General features: G+C 40.4%; 1 long non-coding RNA gene across 1 annotated transcript in view; it reads right to left on the reverse strand.

The window, feature by feature from the left end:
• Positions 1-17432, reverse strand: part of LOC138849362 (uncharacterized) — a 39709-nt gene extending 22277 nt beyond the window's left edge. The window contains exon 1 of the long non-coding RNA XR_011388112.1: positions 17151-17432. This is a non-coding gene — a long non-coding RNA (uncharacterized lncRNA). The remainder of the gene's footprint in view (positions 1-17150) is intronic.
• Between the last annotated feature and the right edge of the window lie 527 nt (positions 17433-17959).

The raw sequence follows: 17959 nt of genomic DNA on the forward strand, positions 1-17959 counted from the left end.
GAGCTCTCCTGTTCTACAGAGGGGCAATGAAGGGGTCTGAACCATCCACTCGCCTCCCTCTGTCAGAAATACAACCTGAAAACTCACCTTCAAAACAAGTTGTCTGACTCACGATATTGCACCTGAGGAGTTGCTGCTACTGACTGCTGAGACGGAGGGAGTTCCTGGGGGCAGTGAAGCCTGCCTTTGACCTGCTGTCCAGGTAACACCCACCCCAGGAGAATTCAGCCTGAAACGTCTCAATTCTGGGCCTACAGTTAAACCTAACGGACCTTGAAGTTCAATGGAAAAGACTGATGTACACTTAAACAGTATATATGCTCCCTAAAACACCTACTGGCAATTTACAATTCTGAAACCAAGTAGGCCTGGGACTTCAGATCCATAGAATGTTGATCCTGTGCCTGTTTTTCAGACTCTGCAAGCTACTGTGAAATTACTGACAAAATGGCCTGAAGTTTAATATCTCTGGATATTAAACTGATTTTAGATATAATATACAAAAAAAAGAGTAGAGAAGTTTTCAAACTATAGCTTCATTTAGTAGATCCTCAACGCCTTTCTCCCTTCTCTTCTCCTTCAGAATTTCTTATAAGTATTTAGTAATTTAATTGTATCCTATATTTCCTCATTCTTTTTAATTCCTTCTTCTTTATTCTTGTCTGACTGGATTATTTCGAATGTCTTGTCCTCCACATCAGAAATTCTTTCTTCCACTTGATCTATTCTAATTTCGAGGCTCTCATTCATATTTTTCATTTCATTGTTGGAAGTTTTCCCCTAAAAATTTCTATTTAGTTATTTTTTAAGACTAAGATTTATTTACTTATTTAAAAGTCAGTGACAGAGAGCTAAGGAGACACACACACACACACACGGGGGGGGGGGGGGAGGGAGGGAGGAAGGGAGAAAGAGAGAGAGATTCTATCTGCTGGTTCACTGTCTAGATGGCCACGATGGCTGGGGCTGGACCAGAATGATGCCAGGAACAAGGATTCAGGGGCTTCTTTCAGATGGCCTATGTAGGTAGCAGGATCCCAAGCACTGGGGTCATCTTTCACTGCTTTTCCTGGGTCATTAGTAGAGAGCTGGATTGGAAGTTGTACAGCCAGATATGAACTGGTGCTCATATGAGATGCCAGCTGGTTGTGACTTTACTGGCTAAACCACAACACTGGCCCCCATTTGGTTCTTTGCATGGTTTCTACTTCCTTAATTAAATTTTTATTCATGTCACATGTTATTTCACTCATTTCTTTAAGCTATCAATCTATATTTTCTTACATCACATTACAATTCTTACAGTCATTATTTTGAATTCTATTTCTTAAATGTCATAGATTTCTTTTAGATCAGGATATACTTCTTAAGATCTATTGTGTTGATGTAACTATGTTTCCTGTGTCCCTATGTTGACATCTGTGCATCTGCTGTAATAGTCTCTTGTTGTTTATGGAGCAGGTTTCATTAGAAAAGAGCTTACAGTTTAGATGAAATATAGGATTTCACTTGGCTTGTTGCTCTGTCTTTGATTCTAGGTGAACCCAGAAATGCAAACTCTAAATTGTTTCTTCTGCCTTAATCAATGTCAGCTGTGTGTCAAAGTTAATGCAGTGGTCTGTGCTATGCACAGTTCACAGGGATAGAAGTGTGGCTTTGAGGTGAACTTGTGCTTCATAGAGTATTAATATTCAGTCCTCAGAGATTTGGGTATCAGTTACACTGAGGATTGTGATAGCCAGAACCTTTTCCTTGGTGATGAGGAGGACAAGGTTGGTTGTCCCCCTTATCCCATTGACAAACCTGAGTGATGCTGGGGCTTATGGCACCAATAGCTGTGGATATAGCACTATGTAATGTACATGTGACCTTCTCCAGTATCTTTTGGGAGAGTACAACTGGTGCTGAGACTTATAAGAGCAAAATGCCTAGTGCCAGGACGGAGATGTTAACTGAACCATGCTCCAGTCCCACAGGGTGACTACAAGACGTACAGAAGATTTTGCACTGGGAGTATAGGTCTGGAGAGGTAGAAGTAGGCAGGTTCTACCTTAAGTCCCACCAGCTAGATTTCAGTGAGTTTGAGTAAATTAGTACTGATTGATACAGTCCTGGTGTTACAGGATATAGTGGGGGTCATCACCCATATCTCTCAGAGTGGGAGCCAAGTGGTGGGGATGGTGACATCATGAGTGAGTGAAGTTACTGCAAAGATTGCAATGCCAACATCAACATCCATGGTCTGGAAGACAGATGGAACTGCCCCCAGTTCTCACATGGCATACTTATTCCTAGGGCTCCCACACCATGAGCTAAGAGGTGTAGTGGGGGACTTCCTTAGGTTGGTTCTGGATTTTTAAGGGGTCCTGCTGGTGCTAGCCTCAAGACACTGCATGGACCCACCTGGATCACACTTAACGATGAACACAGCTCTGAGACTTATTCCAAAATTCCTGCAGTAGCTGAATGCAGGGGCCCTGCGCTCTGCCCTGAAAATTTCCCTGACTCTGGTTCTGGTTGCTTCTGGTAGTAGCAGGACTGCTTACCATCTGCTGAGTCATAGCAGAATTCTACAGTTACCACCAGCAACTGAATTTGGCACCTTGGGTGGGGTCAATATGGTTTCCTTTGTAGAGCAAAGTAGTCACTGAAACACCTGTCAGCTCCCCAGGCTTAACTTGAAGTCAATGGGGGACTGTGGAATTCTTCAATTAAAGCTGTCAGTGGTAGGTAAGATGGTGTTTCCCAGTCAGCAGGTGGCTATGTATATACAGGGATGGATTTCCCACTTTGAATCTCTGTAGAATAATCTCCATGAATCAAAAAGTAATTACTCGACACATTTTTAGTAGAGTAACAATTATATCCTAGGTCCTGTTCTTGGTGGGGAGAATATTCTAGCAAACAAAAGTTCTGCTCTTGTGGGATTTACATTCAGGTCAAGGAATAGAGAAAACAAGTAAATGGCTAACAAATAAAATGGTATATGACTAAGATTACAGTACCTAAGTGCTCAGAAAAAGAACAAAACAAGAGGAGGGATAGGGAGTTAACAGAGAGGAGGAGGAGGAGGAGGATTGCCATTTTTGATAGGAATGTAAAGTTTGCCTTTGTGAATGAAGGAATCCAGTGTGTATTGGGAGTAATAGGGCTCCAAGCAGAATGAAGAGTAGGGCCTGCTGGGTAAATTGAGGAATAGCAAGCAGACCAAAGGGGTTGAAATTTGGTAAAGAAAGCAAGTGGAAGGCACCAGTGGTCAGTTCATCCAGTATCTTATAGGCTGTGCTAGTTACATATTGCTGCATAACAAGGCATACCAAAACTTAGTGACTTAACACAGCAGCGTCTTTAATGTTTCCCACAACTGTGTAGATTGACTGGGCTCCCTGATGCACAGCAGTTACCCAGTAGTTTGGTGGGAGTTTACAGTCTTGGGCGTCTTCACTCACACGTCTGGGGCCTCAGCTTTGATGACTCTCTGTCTTGAGTTTCTTCTCATGGTGGCAGAAGTATTCCAAGAGAGTGACAGGTAACCTTCAGTCCATTTGAGATCTAGGTTTAGAACTTGCACAAGATTTTTTCCAACACTTCTATCAGTCAAAATAAGCCACGTTACCAGGCCAGATTTGGAAAGAGACAATTCCTCTTGGTGTAATAATCCCCAATGCATTTGGAACCATTGCTGTACTCTCAAGGTACAGCAAAAGCTTGGAGTTGTCTTGCAAGAGTCACAAGAAGCAATGGGATGATTATGAATGGGGAAGACTCAAAATCAGATTTCTTTACCAAATTTCACACTAGCTGTTACATGTGGAATAAACAAAACTAGTCAGGAGGCAGATATTTATTAGCATTTCCTCTGTTATCCATTAAACCTATGGAAAGAAGGTGGCACTTTACAGTTTTTATTTATTTAAAAGGTGCTGTGACAGAAATGGAGAGAGAGAGAGACAGAAATAGAGATTTTTCATCTCTTATGTCACTTTCCAAATGCCAACAGCTATACTTGGGCCAGACGAAAACCAAGTCTGGAGCTCCATCTTGGTCTCCTACATGGGTGGCAGGAATCCAAGAACTTGGGTCATCATGAGCTGCATCGCAGACACATTAAAGGAAGCTGGATTGGAAACATGGTGTAACTGGGACTCTAACAAGCCCCTCCCTTTGGGATGCAGATATCTCCAGTGGTGGCCTAGCCTGCTGTGCTACAGAGCCCAATCCCTGACAGCTTTTTGACTGACAGAGTTACTATGGTCATGATCCATTCTTTCCCTCCTGGTTCAGCTTGTGCAAAGTAGTTTGAATCAGTTATAACACAGAATAAATTTTCTTTTCTAAGAAAAGGCAAGGACCTTTGTGTCATATTTTTTACTGTATAGAAATTGCATTAAATTTTCTTTGCTAAAAGCAGACATTTGGCCTAGTATTAGTTACAGTGCCACCTGTATTGGAGTACCTGGATTCAATGCCCCCATAGCCCCTTAACTTCAGCTTCCTGTCAGTGTGGACCCTTAGAGGCAGCAGGTGATGACTCAAATAGTTCTCAACTCCTATTGGAGATATTTGGATTTGATTTTCCTGCTCCTGGCTTCAGCCTCTACCCATTCCTGGCCATTTCAGCCATTTGGAGAGTGAGTCAGTGCATGAGAACTCTCTTTCTCTATCAGTCTCTATGTAACTGTCCGCTTATTAAATAAATAAATTTAAAATTAATAAAGACAAATATATAAACCCTCCATGCTATACTGATTATTTGTCATTTGAAATAACAACACCACAATTATCTCAAACAAACTATGTATATCATGCCTTCTTCCAAAGAGCTCTAAGCAGTATTGAAATTCTCTGTGGTAGAAGAAGCCATTTAAATTATTAACTCTGGAAATCCTTGCAGTAGTGTGCACATTTCATGTGTGCATACATTATGCATGGCACAGCTATTTATAGATTTCTAAGTTAAAATTACTGTCACATTCTGATTTCACCTTCACTTTTGTTGTTGTTGCTATCAAAGTAGTTTTCCAAATCCTAAGTGCAGGAAAGAAGATCATACACTGAGTGAATTTCTTACAAGTGTGTGAGAAGGCACATAGGTGAGCAGAGAGGGGGAAGGTAGGATTCAGGCTCCCTGGACACTGCTCTCCCCTGCCCACAGGGGAATCTCAGTGATAAAGCACCTTGGTGATCATCTGCTCTTGTTTCTCCTTCAATGGACAAGTAACTGAGGGCTGGAAGTGTGGCCAGGGCCCCATCCCAGAGGCCTATGGGTAGAATGTGGCTGCAGTTTTGTTTGATTTTGCACACAATGCATTTTACTTTCAGTTAAATTTAGTCTTTCGCATTCCAAAAATCAGGTGCTTTTACATACATCTATATTTTATGATTCTCTTGAAAATTCAAAATTTAGAACACTCTTTTTCCCCCCATAGTTTTCCTTACCAGGCCTACCTTCCTCATTTCCAATTCCAGCTTGAACTTTCGTGACATTTTCTTGCAACCTCTGGGCCATGAAAGAATTACTAGCAGAGACAGGGTGAGAAGCTCTAATCCCGTGTTCTTTCCAGAGCTTTCATTTTTGCCTTCCTTTGTGATTCTAGTGTTACTGATTTTTTTAGGCAATAAATATCCATTAAAATCCTGCTGTCTTCTCCAAGTTGGATAAAAAACTTGTGGATGGTGCATTTTAATAAAGTCAATTCCTATCCCTTTGATGAAAAAAAAATCCTATGACTCACCAAATGAAAAGGGGAAGAGTCACTTCAGAGTGGGGGCCATGGGAGTTCATCAGCTGACAATGAAGTGGCAGAGGGAGCCCGGTCCCTCACTGAGGGTCACAGTGACAGTGACTCTCACTGAAAGAAGCCATTGAGAAACTCGTAATTATCATATCTTCTGCATTCTCATTTGAGATTCTACTCACTGAAAATCTCCACATCATTTGGCCTTTTATTAATAAGCTATAATAAAAAACAACTGTGTGCCTTCTGCAGGCAGAGGTGAGTTAAGACTGCTCTGGAGTATGATTTCTGCTGCCATGCAACAAAACTAAACAAATAAAAGCTACCCACACAGAGTCTCAGCTGGCTTCTGGAATATGCATTCTATTTGACAAATTTAGCTAAAGCACTGTACTCACTAAGGGATTCATTGTTAACTTCAAAATGTGTCTGTTTTGAAAAATGGACAGAACTCCATAATATGGTTTCATGTACCTAGATTTGTTTACATTGAGGACTTGCCATGTTTTTATTTTATAAGTTTCTGGATTTTGAGTTACATTGCCTAGATTTCCTTGCCACAGCCACTCTGCATGAAACAGAATGGTTTGTAATTTTAAATTTTGCATCTTTAGTTGGGGCTTATGTTAAATAAAGAGAGACTGCATGGAGAGGGAGTGTACAGAATAGCATACCCCATAACCGAATTAACTAGTTGTGAATCTCTTAGACTGACACCTACAGGTGACATGAGCAACACGTACACACAGTTGGCAGAATGACTGTCTCTATCCTTCTCCAGGTAACTCACTAACTCAGGAATTGTTAGAGCTATACTATTGACCAATAAAAATAGCAAGTGATGTACAAGATGTTGTAAATTTGTATCATAGCAAAAATGTCACTTGAATGAAATGTATATCTATAAATGATGTTAAACTTAAAATACTGTCAATCATTGCTTGTCCTGCTACAATTGAAATATTAGGAAACTCTAGGTTACTTTGTGAACAAGAGTCTCTCAGGATGTCTAAGATACCTTTGGACAATTGTTTTACCATCAGAGAACTAACTTCTTGGCATATAGTCAAACTGTGTTGCCCTGGAGACCTTAACCTAAGAATTCCTTGCTTTTTACATTGTCTGGTAAATTATGAAGCTTATAATCCATTTTCGTGAAGAGTTATCTGATCTCTTTCTCTAAGATATTGGTTATTAATTAAGTTTATATGTGATCAGCAGCATTATTATTGCAAGTCCTCTAACAACTCCTAAGTTATCTCTGAGCACATAAAATGTTAGTGAGTATGAAAAATTGAATGAGATCAAATTCATTTAAAGTAAGATGCTCTTATGATATTAAAACCCTCCTAAATGAGACTCTCTGTGCTTTTGAAAGCTATTCTCCACTTAATGCCCTGCTCCAGCCAAACTGCTCTTGCCTGAACATGGCTTCACCTTTCAGGCTTTCTTAGGCTGCACCCAAATTCCCGCTCCATCATCTTTATTAACTTGAACTCATCTGGTAAGATGTACCTTATGCCCCCTACACTTTATTAATGAGCTTATCTCTGAGAAGTTGAACTAATATTTAAAGAGCCCTTCTAAACTCTTGGAGTCCAAAGATGGTGGCACACAGAAGTTCCTGTACTAATGGAGCTTGCAATCCAGGGTAAGAGAAAGGGACAACATTGTCAACTTCTTTGGTGCTTTGACACCGAGTGCCCAGAAGGGCTGTGGGTACTCAAAGATAGGGCACAGACACCAATGGCCAGGAAAGCAAAGGCGAAGCTAGACACAGCCCAATGAAGGAAGCTCCAGACTTGCATGGGACTGAGAATGGGGTTCTCCAGAGAGAGTACAAATCCATTGTGAGATGGAACAGTGGTATTTCAGCCAGAGAGGTGAGCACCAAGAAGAGCTCCTGGAGTCCATTGTGCTTTGTGACAGGTTTCAATTTCTTCTTGGCCAGCAGAGAGCACAGCGTGACAAGAGACCACCCATGAGGGCTGGCGCCGTGGCTCAATAGGCTAATCCTCCGCCTGTGGCGCCGGCACACCGGGTTCTAGTCCCGGTCGGGGTGCAGGATTCTGTCCCGGTTGCCCCTCTTCCAGGCCAGCTCTCTACTATGGCCAGGGAGTGCAGTGGAGGATGGCCCAAGTGCTTGGGCCCTGCACCCGCATGGGAGACCAGGATAAGCACCTGGCTCCTGGCTTCGGATCAGCACGATGCCCCAGCCTCCATCGGAGGGTGAACCAATGGCAAAAGGAAGACCTTTCTCTCTGTCTCTCTCTCACTGTCCACTCTGCCTGTCAAAAAAAAAAAATGAAGAGACCACCCATGAGATCTCTTGCAACCTCAAATGCACAGTGCTGCGCTCTTCTACTTAGCATACTTCCAAAGGCTAACCTGTAGAACATATTGCTCTTATATCCACACTGTGTCCTCCAGAAGGGACTGCGTGCATGACAAGTACTCAAAAAAACCTTATCAGTCTACTCTATTTTCTTTCTAAAGAATGTCCTGGGAAGGCAGACACCACATCTTACTTGCTGTGTAAGCCCTGCAGTGCTGGATATTGCAAATATTTAGTGAATGGACGGATGAAAGCTACAGGGTCCCAATTCCAGTCTGTGGCTTCTTCATTTCAGCAGCCTCAAGGCAAAAGTTAACGACCTGAGTGAAAATGGCTTTTCTTCTTTCTTTTTTTTTCTATTTTTTTTTTTTTTTTTTTTTTGACAGGCAGAGTGGACAGAGAGAGAGACAGAGAGAAAGGTCTTCCTTTGCCTTTGGTTCACCCTCCAATGGCCACCGCGGCCGGCGCGCTGAGGCCGGCACACTGCGCTGATCCGATGGCAGGAGCCTGGTACTTATCCTGGTCTCCCATGGGGTGCAGGGCCCAAGCACTTGGGCCATCCTCCACTACACTCCCTGGCCACAGCAGAGAGCTGTCCTGGAAGAGGGGCAACCGAGACAGAATCCGGCGCCCCGACCGGGATTATACATTATTGAATTCTGCCCTCATGGATTTTATATTACCCCTTTCTCTTGCTTTTCTACTTTTACCCTATAGTTAAAAATGCCTAGGAACATTAGAAGATATGCCTCCCACATCATGGGAAATAATTTGAAAGAACCTGGGAAGTTGCTCAAAAATGTAATAGTTCTTTATATTATTTTTGTTTTTATGGTTCCTGAAAAGATATTTGGTGTAGTGATGAGAACACAGAGTTCCATTATAGGCTGAATGTTAGTTTAGCTCCAAAATTCCCTGTTGAAATCCTAACAACCAGTATGAAGTGGTATCTAAGGAGGAGACCTCTGGAAGGTAAGTGGGTCATGGAAGTAAAATGCAAGAGTCTCTCCCCCCCTTCAATTGGCCCTCTCTTCTTCCCTTCTTCCTTCCTTTTTCAGTCCCCCTTTCTCTATTTCTCTGTCTCTTTCCCTCTGTGTGTGTCCCCTTCTTCCTTTCCACCCCTTTCTTCCCCTACCTCTCAACTCTGTCTTTTTCTTCCCCCATCCTCATTCACTTGAGGTTACAATGAGAAGACAGCCATCAGTAAGAGGGGCCCTTACCAGTCACAAGATCCCACAGTACCTTGAGCTTGGAACTCCCAACCTCCAGACTGTGAGAAATGAAAGTTTGCCACTTAAGCCACCCAGTCAGTAACAGTGGCCTCCTGAACTGATTGAGACAAGATTCACATCAGACTTACTGGATTAAAATCTTCATTCTGCCATGAATACACACCCATATTCATGCACACTCTACCTTTCTTCCTTAACTCTGTTTATCCAGCAGTAAGACTGAGCTCATGGGAATACAACAAAGTGTTTGTTAAGAGTTCGGTAGATGCTAGTTTCCCATCTGTTTATTTTTTACATTAATCTTGATTTCTTCATAGAAGTAGATTGAGAGATTTTGTAGTTAGGCCATTTGAGGCCTTTTCCAGTTTCAAGATCTTAAACCACATAGTGTACAAAGGGAAAATACAGGCACCAATGATCCAAGCAAATAGCTAATAGCAATAGATATTTTATTACTTCTTAATTATTTGTTGTGTTAAATGTCTTAAAATATGCTTGAGGCAGGTATTAATCATATCCATTTTACAGATGAGAAAACTGAGGCCCAGAAAGCTAACTTGTCACAAGTTATATACCTTAATGATCAGGCTGGAATTTGATGATATTTTCAATTTAGAAGTCTTATCTTGCTCTCAGAACCATAAAATAGTGATGCTGTGTCAATTGTGAAGAAAGTAAATGCTGTCACACATGCTTTAGTTTACCACTACTGATTTTAGAAAGGTAAAAGGCAGAGAACTCTCTTAAGAGCCCAAGAAATATCATTAAGAACAAACATCAAGAAGCATCGTGCCACAACAGTTATTCTAAGAGGCACAAATTGTAACAATTTTTGTAGGCTGAACTCTGGCCAAGAAAACATCTTGAGCAATTGAGCTGAAGGCCTTGGGTACAGCAATGACTCAGTCAAAACATTAGCTTAGGCCCTAGATGTACTTCTCAGGAAATAAACATTCAATTGGCTTTTCATGTGATGCTTATGTCCCAAATATTTCTTGCTCTCATGTTTTAAAATACAACACATAAAATTTAGCATAGTACATATAATTTCAAACTACTAACTCATCACCATCTTTCCTGGTCTCACATGATGATGATCTGGAGCTGAGATGGGCCCAATCCTTTATAAATTTACAGAGAAAATTGAATTAAAAGTAAGGGTTCCCTTTGTACTTTTCAAGAATCCTCCTCACTTCGTGGTGAGACCTCCACTTGTCCAGACCCTGCCACTACTCCGAATTTCCATTCTAGAGCATTGCTATATGTAAGTTCATGACCTCAAAACCTCAGTCAAGTGTTTCTCTTTCCACCACGGTCCATGCCTCATGATTACTATCTGTTCTAAGATGTTCTAAACTGGCCTAAGACAGGAGAAAGCGATTTATCTTTGAATGAATACAATTCACTTGTGGTGTGAATAGTAGACAGAAACCCATGGGTTTCATCTAAGCATATTTGCAGTCCTAGGAGAAAAACCACAGAAGAGTGATAGATGTTGCATCAGTTGTCCCTGGAGTAGAAAAAAATATGTATATAAGAGTTGTGGGATGGAAATGCTTTTGGGCTGATTCCAAGATGGTTGATTAGGGAATGACACACTATACTAGGCTAGGGATAAACAGTAAATATATGTATATATGTGTGTGTGTGTATATATATATATATATATATATACATATACATATATGTATGTATAAGAAGTACAACTTTAGAGGAGAATTGGAAAGAAAAACCCACAAGAAAGAAAAACCTATAAGAGGAAGAAGAATGCCATGGACCTCTGTGCAGGGTGCGGACACACAGCACGAACATGAACACAACGCACAGCTACAGCAGCCAGGAACTGGAGCTGATGGCAGCTTGGAGACGGAGGTGAGACCGGACTGCAGCAACCCGTGATGATATAGCTGGAGGGAGAGCAGAGCATGAGTTTGGACTGGAGCCCTGGGGGCTAGCAGTTGCTAGCAGTTGTATGTTTACCCAGTGGAAGTAGAGGGAGCACGTTTATCTTGCCCCAACTTCCCCACAACAGTGCCTGCTGCCTGGCTGAGAAAGGAAGGCACATTCTGGGTTTGGCCGGGAGCTGCAGAATTCTTTGTGCACAAGCTCGGCGATTGGATTAGATAGGACACCGTCTTCTCAGCAGTACTGGTGGCAGTGGCAGGGGAAGAGCAACATTCAGCCAGTGACTTGTGTACATGTGTGATCCAGAGATTCTAGTGCAGGGAACAATCTGCAGACCCCATTGACTGTGAGCCTGGCTGGGAGGTGGCTGGGCAACCACGGAGGGCAGTGACACATATGAGCCTCCCAGTAACATCTCTGTTGACTGGACAGGCTGGCAGGGCAGAGAGAACTCTATACCCAGCAACTATGGGAGCCTTGCGTGCTCAGACTGTGGGGAATCAGTGGTTACAACAAAGGTGCTGGTTCTCTGGGCAATCAATAGAGGTGGTTCCACATGCTTGTGGCTCCTTGGTTGCCTAGAGCAAGTCATTGCAGAAGAAAGTGTGCTCACGGTGAGGACTGCACGGATCATTTGTGTAGTTCATACAGTGGCATTCAGATCTCCCATTCAGATCTCCCATTCAGATCTCCCACTCCCAACTTGGGTGTTACCCTGGGTATTTGCCCCACCCTGATGCATTGACCAGAGCTCCCTGGCCACACCCACCACACACCTCTTGGTATTCACTGAAAGTACATATATTCCACTAATCCACAGAGGCATAGCTCAAAGATAAAAGCCACTAGAGGAAAAAAAATCAACTCCACAAATGCTTAAAAATAAATGTCAAATTTCAAGTAACAAGAATCAGGAAGACAATTGATCCCCCCAAAGGAACACAGCACATTTCAATATTAGAATGTGAATATGAAGAGACTGAGGATATGCTGGAAATGGAATTCAAAAACTTAATCATAGGATTACTCAAAAGCAATCAGAAGCAAATTCATGAATTAAAACCATATATGACATGAATGAAAATTTTTCCATGAAATTGAGATTTTAGGGAGAAATCAAAATGAAATATTAGAAATGAAGAATTCAATAGATCAAATCAAAAATATGATGGAAAGCCTTAATAGCAGAGTGATGATGTAGAAGAAAGAATATCCAAACCAGAACACAAATCTTTGGAAATCTTATAGTCAGACAAAAAACAAAAACAAAAAACAAACAAACAAATAAATAAATAAAACAGGAAGAAAATAGAAAACTTAAAAACTGTGTTGGAGATGTGTATATATATACATACTATGGAGTACTTCTTAGCTGTTAAAAAAAAAGAAATACTGTGTTTTGCAACAGGACTGATGCAACTGGAAACCATTATAATTGTTGAAATAAATGAGTACCAAAGAGATAGCATATGTTTTTCCTGATCCAAGGTAACTAATAGAGTACCTGATTGGAGTGAAATAGTGAAATTGAGATTCAATTGTTCACAGTCCTTGTCTCTTCAGTTGAGGAACAGTGTTGTTGTTTTTTTTTTTCATACTATTTGTTAAACTCTTACTTAGTTAGGGCTAACTATATGATCAGTAAGTAAACTGAAAATATATCTGTGAGAATTAAGAATGGGAATGTAAGAGAGAGGAGGAGGCAGGGTTGGAGCATGGGTGAGAGGGAGGGTAATAGGGAAAGTGTCACTATGTTCCTAAATCTATCTATCTATCTATCTATCTATCTAATATACATGAAATATATATACATATATATGTATATATGACATACATGAAACTTGAATAATTTAAACAACAGTTAAATAAAAATAGCTGTGGGATGTTCCATGAGTATATTCTGTATTACAAGGAAGAAGGGATGAGGCAGAAACTACTGATGCAGGCTTTTTTTACTAACTTTGGGTGTGAGGGAGGTGGGGTGAGGAATAGATTTGGACATCTGAGAACTGTGGATCAGTGATCCCATTGTTACTAATCCCAGCAGGGAAAAATATATATATTTTAAACAGCTGCTTGGTATAGACATCCAACTATAATAAGCTAATAGCAATGCTTAGGTTTCTGTTTCTCTAACTACAATAGGGAAAAGCACTTCTCCAATGTTCCAAGTAACTATTTTCCCAAGGAAGCATAGCAGAGCTAGGAAAGGAATCTTTCCGGCAGATAAGCAGGGCTCTACTTCAGCGTGCTACCCAGTTTCCATTCCTCATATTCCCCTCTGACATGTTACCTTCCAAGTTTCAAATTCTGCTTACTACCCAGCCAGCAAAGCCAGCTTTTCAGTATGGTAGCCTTCACTCTATATGCATCCCGTTAGTTAGGGCCCCATCATGGAAACTGTTTTCTCGGGTACTACAGAGAGCTTTCTTGTCAGATCCAGAATCCTATAACACCTCACTTTGAAGGCACTGAAGATAAGAACTCCAGGGCAGTTTTATAGCAATGACACTAGAAGATGCTTCTCACAGCTCTGCTGGAAACAGCTAACAGAGTCATCATGTTACCCCAACTCTATGTCTCCTTTTTAAGTCTCCTGCAAATTAAAATATTAAACAGCATAGAGAAAAATAAAAATAAAAATAAATACCTTGCTAGTCTTCTAAATCCTTCTAAACTGCATAGCATGTCATGCACTTTGTCTCCGCTAATTTAGTGCATCTACTGCCTCCACCTCCTCTCCCCCATGCCCTGGCTCTCCGGGAGCTCTTACGGACAGCCATTCACATGGCCTTTCATGACGACTTTGGCTTCTGGATACAGAACAGTGTTTTCTGTTGCAGGATTCATTTACATTCTAACTGACAAGGTTTCAATCTTGGAGTCTTTGTTTTCTGTTATGGTGTCTGTTGAAATTAACAGTGAGCGCACTTGTGCTTCTCTGACCAAGGGTCACATCGTCATCTGGTAACTTGCCCTGGGTGGGCAAAAACTGCATTGCAATAAAAGCCATGGCCTTTAGTGCCCTGTTTGTAGGAGAATATCAGAATCTCCTTTATGCCTGAAAATTATTTCATTGTTCTCAGTTTAAGAACATGAACTTTTCCTCACTTTTAACATTATCTTCTTTCCTATTTTTTTTTCTTACTGCTAAACTGAAAATTCTATATGAAGGTACAAGGCTATAAACTGCTAAACATATGTGATTTCTTTAAAAGACAGCTCTTCATGCAGTTAGTTGTGTGGTGATCTGGTTTACCCTATCCATTGTAAATTGGCAATTATTATGGACTCAGTCAGATGATTTCGATTTGGTCTAGTGAACTACTGACTAGATGAAATTCCTTCTATTATAATAATTTGTGCTGGCCTATTAGGGGTGGTCTGCACAAAGGAGGCAGATGCATCAGAACAGAGCCCTGGGTAATTTGTGGTGCTGCTGGAGTAGAGAGTTGTGGGTACAAAGGGATTGGTGGATAGTCATGTGAGTAAATCGATGGCCTTTGCCAAGTACTGAAACTTGTGAGACTTCCAGTCCTACCACTGCCTGAACCCACTCTGTGCCTCAAATGTATAACTTGACCTTTAGAAAATGAGCAGTGCAGTTTCAAAATTAATGGAAGACATTGCCTATGTTTATTTTTTAAAATTTTTAATAAAAAAGGTTATTAAACCTAGAAACATTTTGGAATTTTAATGCTTTTTAAAATAATTTCATATTTAAATGTTGTTATAGTAGACATATTTCTATTAATTTGTTTTTGAGATCTTATTACTTTTAATTAATTTTCTATTACTATTCTGAGACATATTTTTATAGTGACCCATTTGTAAATGTTTTATTTGAAAGGAGTCATTTTCTTTCCCTGCATGGGTTAATCTGTCAGTTTGATGAATACAGACATAACAACATAGATCATGTCTAGAGCACAGCTCACACTTCTGTGTGTTCAGGGTCATCAGAAATCATTTTCCTTTTATTCCTGAGCAAAAAGTTTATTAGTGAGCTGCTTTTCATTACTAAAACAAAATACCTAAGATAATCTTCTTATAAAAGAAGGAGATTCATTTTGGCTCATGGTTTTGGAGGTTCACAGTTCACGTTTGAGGAAGCAGACTGCCACCACTGACATCCACAGTCCTCCTTATATGGCTGAAACCATGGGGCTTTCAAATAAGTTTAATCTTTTGTAAAAAAAGGAGTAGTTAATGAAGTATAAATAAAATCATTTGAAAGGCAAAGTTACAGAGGAAGACACACACGTGCAGCAGAATGGAGAGAGAGAGAGGGAATCTTTCTGAATCACTCCCCAAATGGCCACAACAGCTGGGGCTGGGCCAGTCTGAAACTATGAATCTGGAAATTCAGCTGGATATCTCACATGTGTTGCAGGAATCAAAGTATTTGGGCCACCTTCCACTGCTTTCCCAGGTACATTAGCCGGGTGCTGAATTTGAAATGGAGAAGTCAGGACTTGAACCAGAGTATTGCAGCTGACAGCTTAACCCGCTGAGCCAGAACACCAGCCCTGTTATAGATTTCTTCTGGGTGAATTTCTATTTGTTCTAGTTATCTTCAAATCTTGCAATCAGGAAATTACCAGGTTTAGGCAGGTTTGATGAGCCAAGAGAACAAAAATATTTATTTCCTCAAAACATCGAATCTTCTGTAGTTTATTTGGAGCATTCAGGGGGCCTATTTTTAAAGGCTTTGTTTTGTGTATGCATTACATTATGCTACATCACATGTTCTTTGACTTCTACGGTTTTTACCTGCTTAGTGACCATAGCTTTGCTTTGGGAGAAATCTCTCTACTCATTTCTCGTCAATGTATCTAGGTGGGCTGGTCTGTCCTGGTACCCAGCCCAACCTTGATTGGGATAAATGTTCATGAAGTCTGGCCATTCAGTGTGGCCCCTCCAATCATAGTGACTGGTTTGTCACGAGCCAAGGATTCTGGTATATGCAACAGTGTACACTGTGAGATTTCTGTTGGCTCTACTGGGCTGGAAGTGTTCTCTTTTGCCTGTGGTAAGTCTGTAGCTCCTAGGGACTGCCATGCGCAAAATGCTTGTCCAAAGGAAAGGGGGTACAGAAGACACAGTACTGAAACATCACTAGAGAGAGATAAACCCTGATGACCAAGTCTGCACCTTGCCTGAGACTGAAGTTATCCTTGGTTAATGTTCTTTAGCCATTTTGAATCAGGTACTCGTAACAGGCAAATGAAAGGATCTCATTAAATAATTATAATATAAAGATTGAAAGACATACAAGCAAACATTATATTAAGCCATCCTACTACAAATGCTATAATAAGGCTTCTCAGTGTTTACATCAATATTTTAACTTTTGGAAAATAACCTCTCTAAAGGAGATGGGAAAATTTAGAAAGGCTGCTCCAATACAAATTTTCTTTAGATAAATTATTTTTATGTCAACCCTCAAATCTGTCCTATTCTAATTTTTGAGAGTATCATTTCTTCTTCTCTAGAACTTTTGTACTGATTCATCTATGAATTTACTGATTCTTTAAAAAATCTACAATGCATCACATGTTTATAACCCACAATTATATAGCCATTGATCTGGGTAGTAATTCAAATCTCTCTGAACAAATGCAGAAACTATAAAAGATTTTTGTCAAAAGAAGTTCACAATAAGTTCACAGAGAAATATCAACTAAAGCAAAAATTGCATTTTTAATATCCTGGCTACACTCCAACATCCAGCACATCACTGAAAAAATGAAAACAAAACAAACCAAAAACATCTCGCTTGAGTATTCCAAAAAGCTTAATAGCATTCATCCAGATTCATTTTGTTCAAACAGAAAGTTGACTGTTGGCATAAATTTAATAAAGATTTTACTTTATTTATCATTTAGAGGTTCATCAAAAGAATATAACCATACAGAAATCATTACATATTTCTCTTACCTGTTTTATGAATCCTAAAGATGCATGTAAAAGGAATAATACTACTTTGAGTTTATTTGCTGTAAGAACTTCTAGTGTTTTTGGAAAATAACTAATAAATTAAATGTGCTTAACATTCTACTCTAGCAGTAGGTGTTGTGACATAGCTGTTAAGCTGCCAGTTTGGATGCCCACATTGCCTAACCAAGTGCCTGAGTTTGGCTGCCAGCTGTGCTTCCTCTGCAGTGCATAAAGGAGGCCATAGCTGATGGCTCAAGTACTTGGAACCCTGCACCCTAAATGAGAGACTAGATGAGGGTCCTGACTACTGGTAGACACCTGGCCAAGTCATCTCTATAGTGGGCATTTTGGTATGGAAGCTGCAGACATAAAAATCTCACTCTTCTCCCACTCTAGTTCTCACTCTTACTCTGCCTTTCATTTTTTCTAGGTCTGCGAAGAATGTCTTTGGTATCTTGATTGGGATTGCATTGAATCTATAAATTGCTTTTGGGAGAATGGACATTTTGATGATGTTGATTCTTCCAATCCATGAGCATGGAAGATTTTTCCATTTTTTGGTATCCTCTTCTATTTCTTTCTTTAAGGTTTTGTAGTTTTCATCGTAGAGATCTTTAACGTCCTTGGTTAAGTTTATTCCAAGGTATCTGATTGTTTTTGTAGCTATTGTGAATGGGATTGATCTTAGCAGCTCTTTCTCAGTCATGGCATTGCTTGTGTATACAAAGGCTGTTGATTTTTGTGCATTGATTTTATATCCTGCCACTTTGCCAAACTCCTCTATGAGTTCCAATAGTCTCTTAGTAGAG

Source organism: Oryctolagus cuniculus, chromosome 4 (genome assembly GCF_964237555.1).
Source record: "Oryctolagus cuniculus chromosome 4, mOryCun1.1, whole genome shotgun sequence".
Taxonomy (NCBI): domain Eukaryota; kingdom Metazoa; phylum Chordata; class Mammalia; order Lagomorpha; family Leporidae; genus Oryctolagus; species Oryctolagus cuniculus.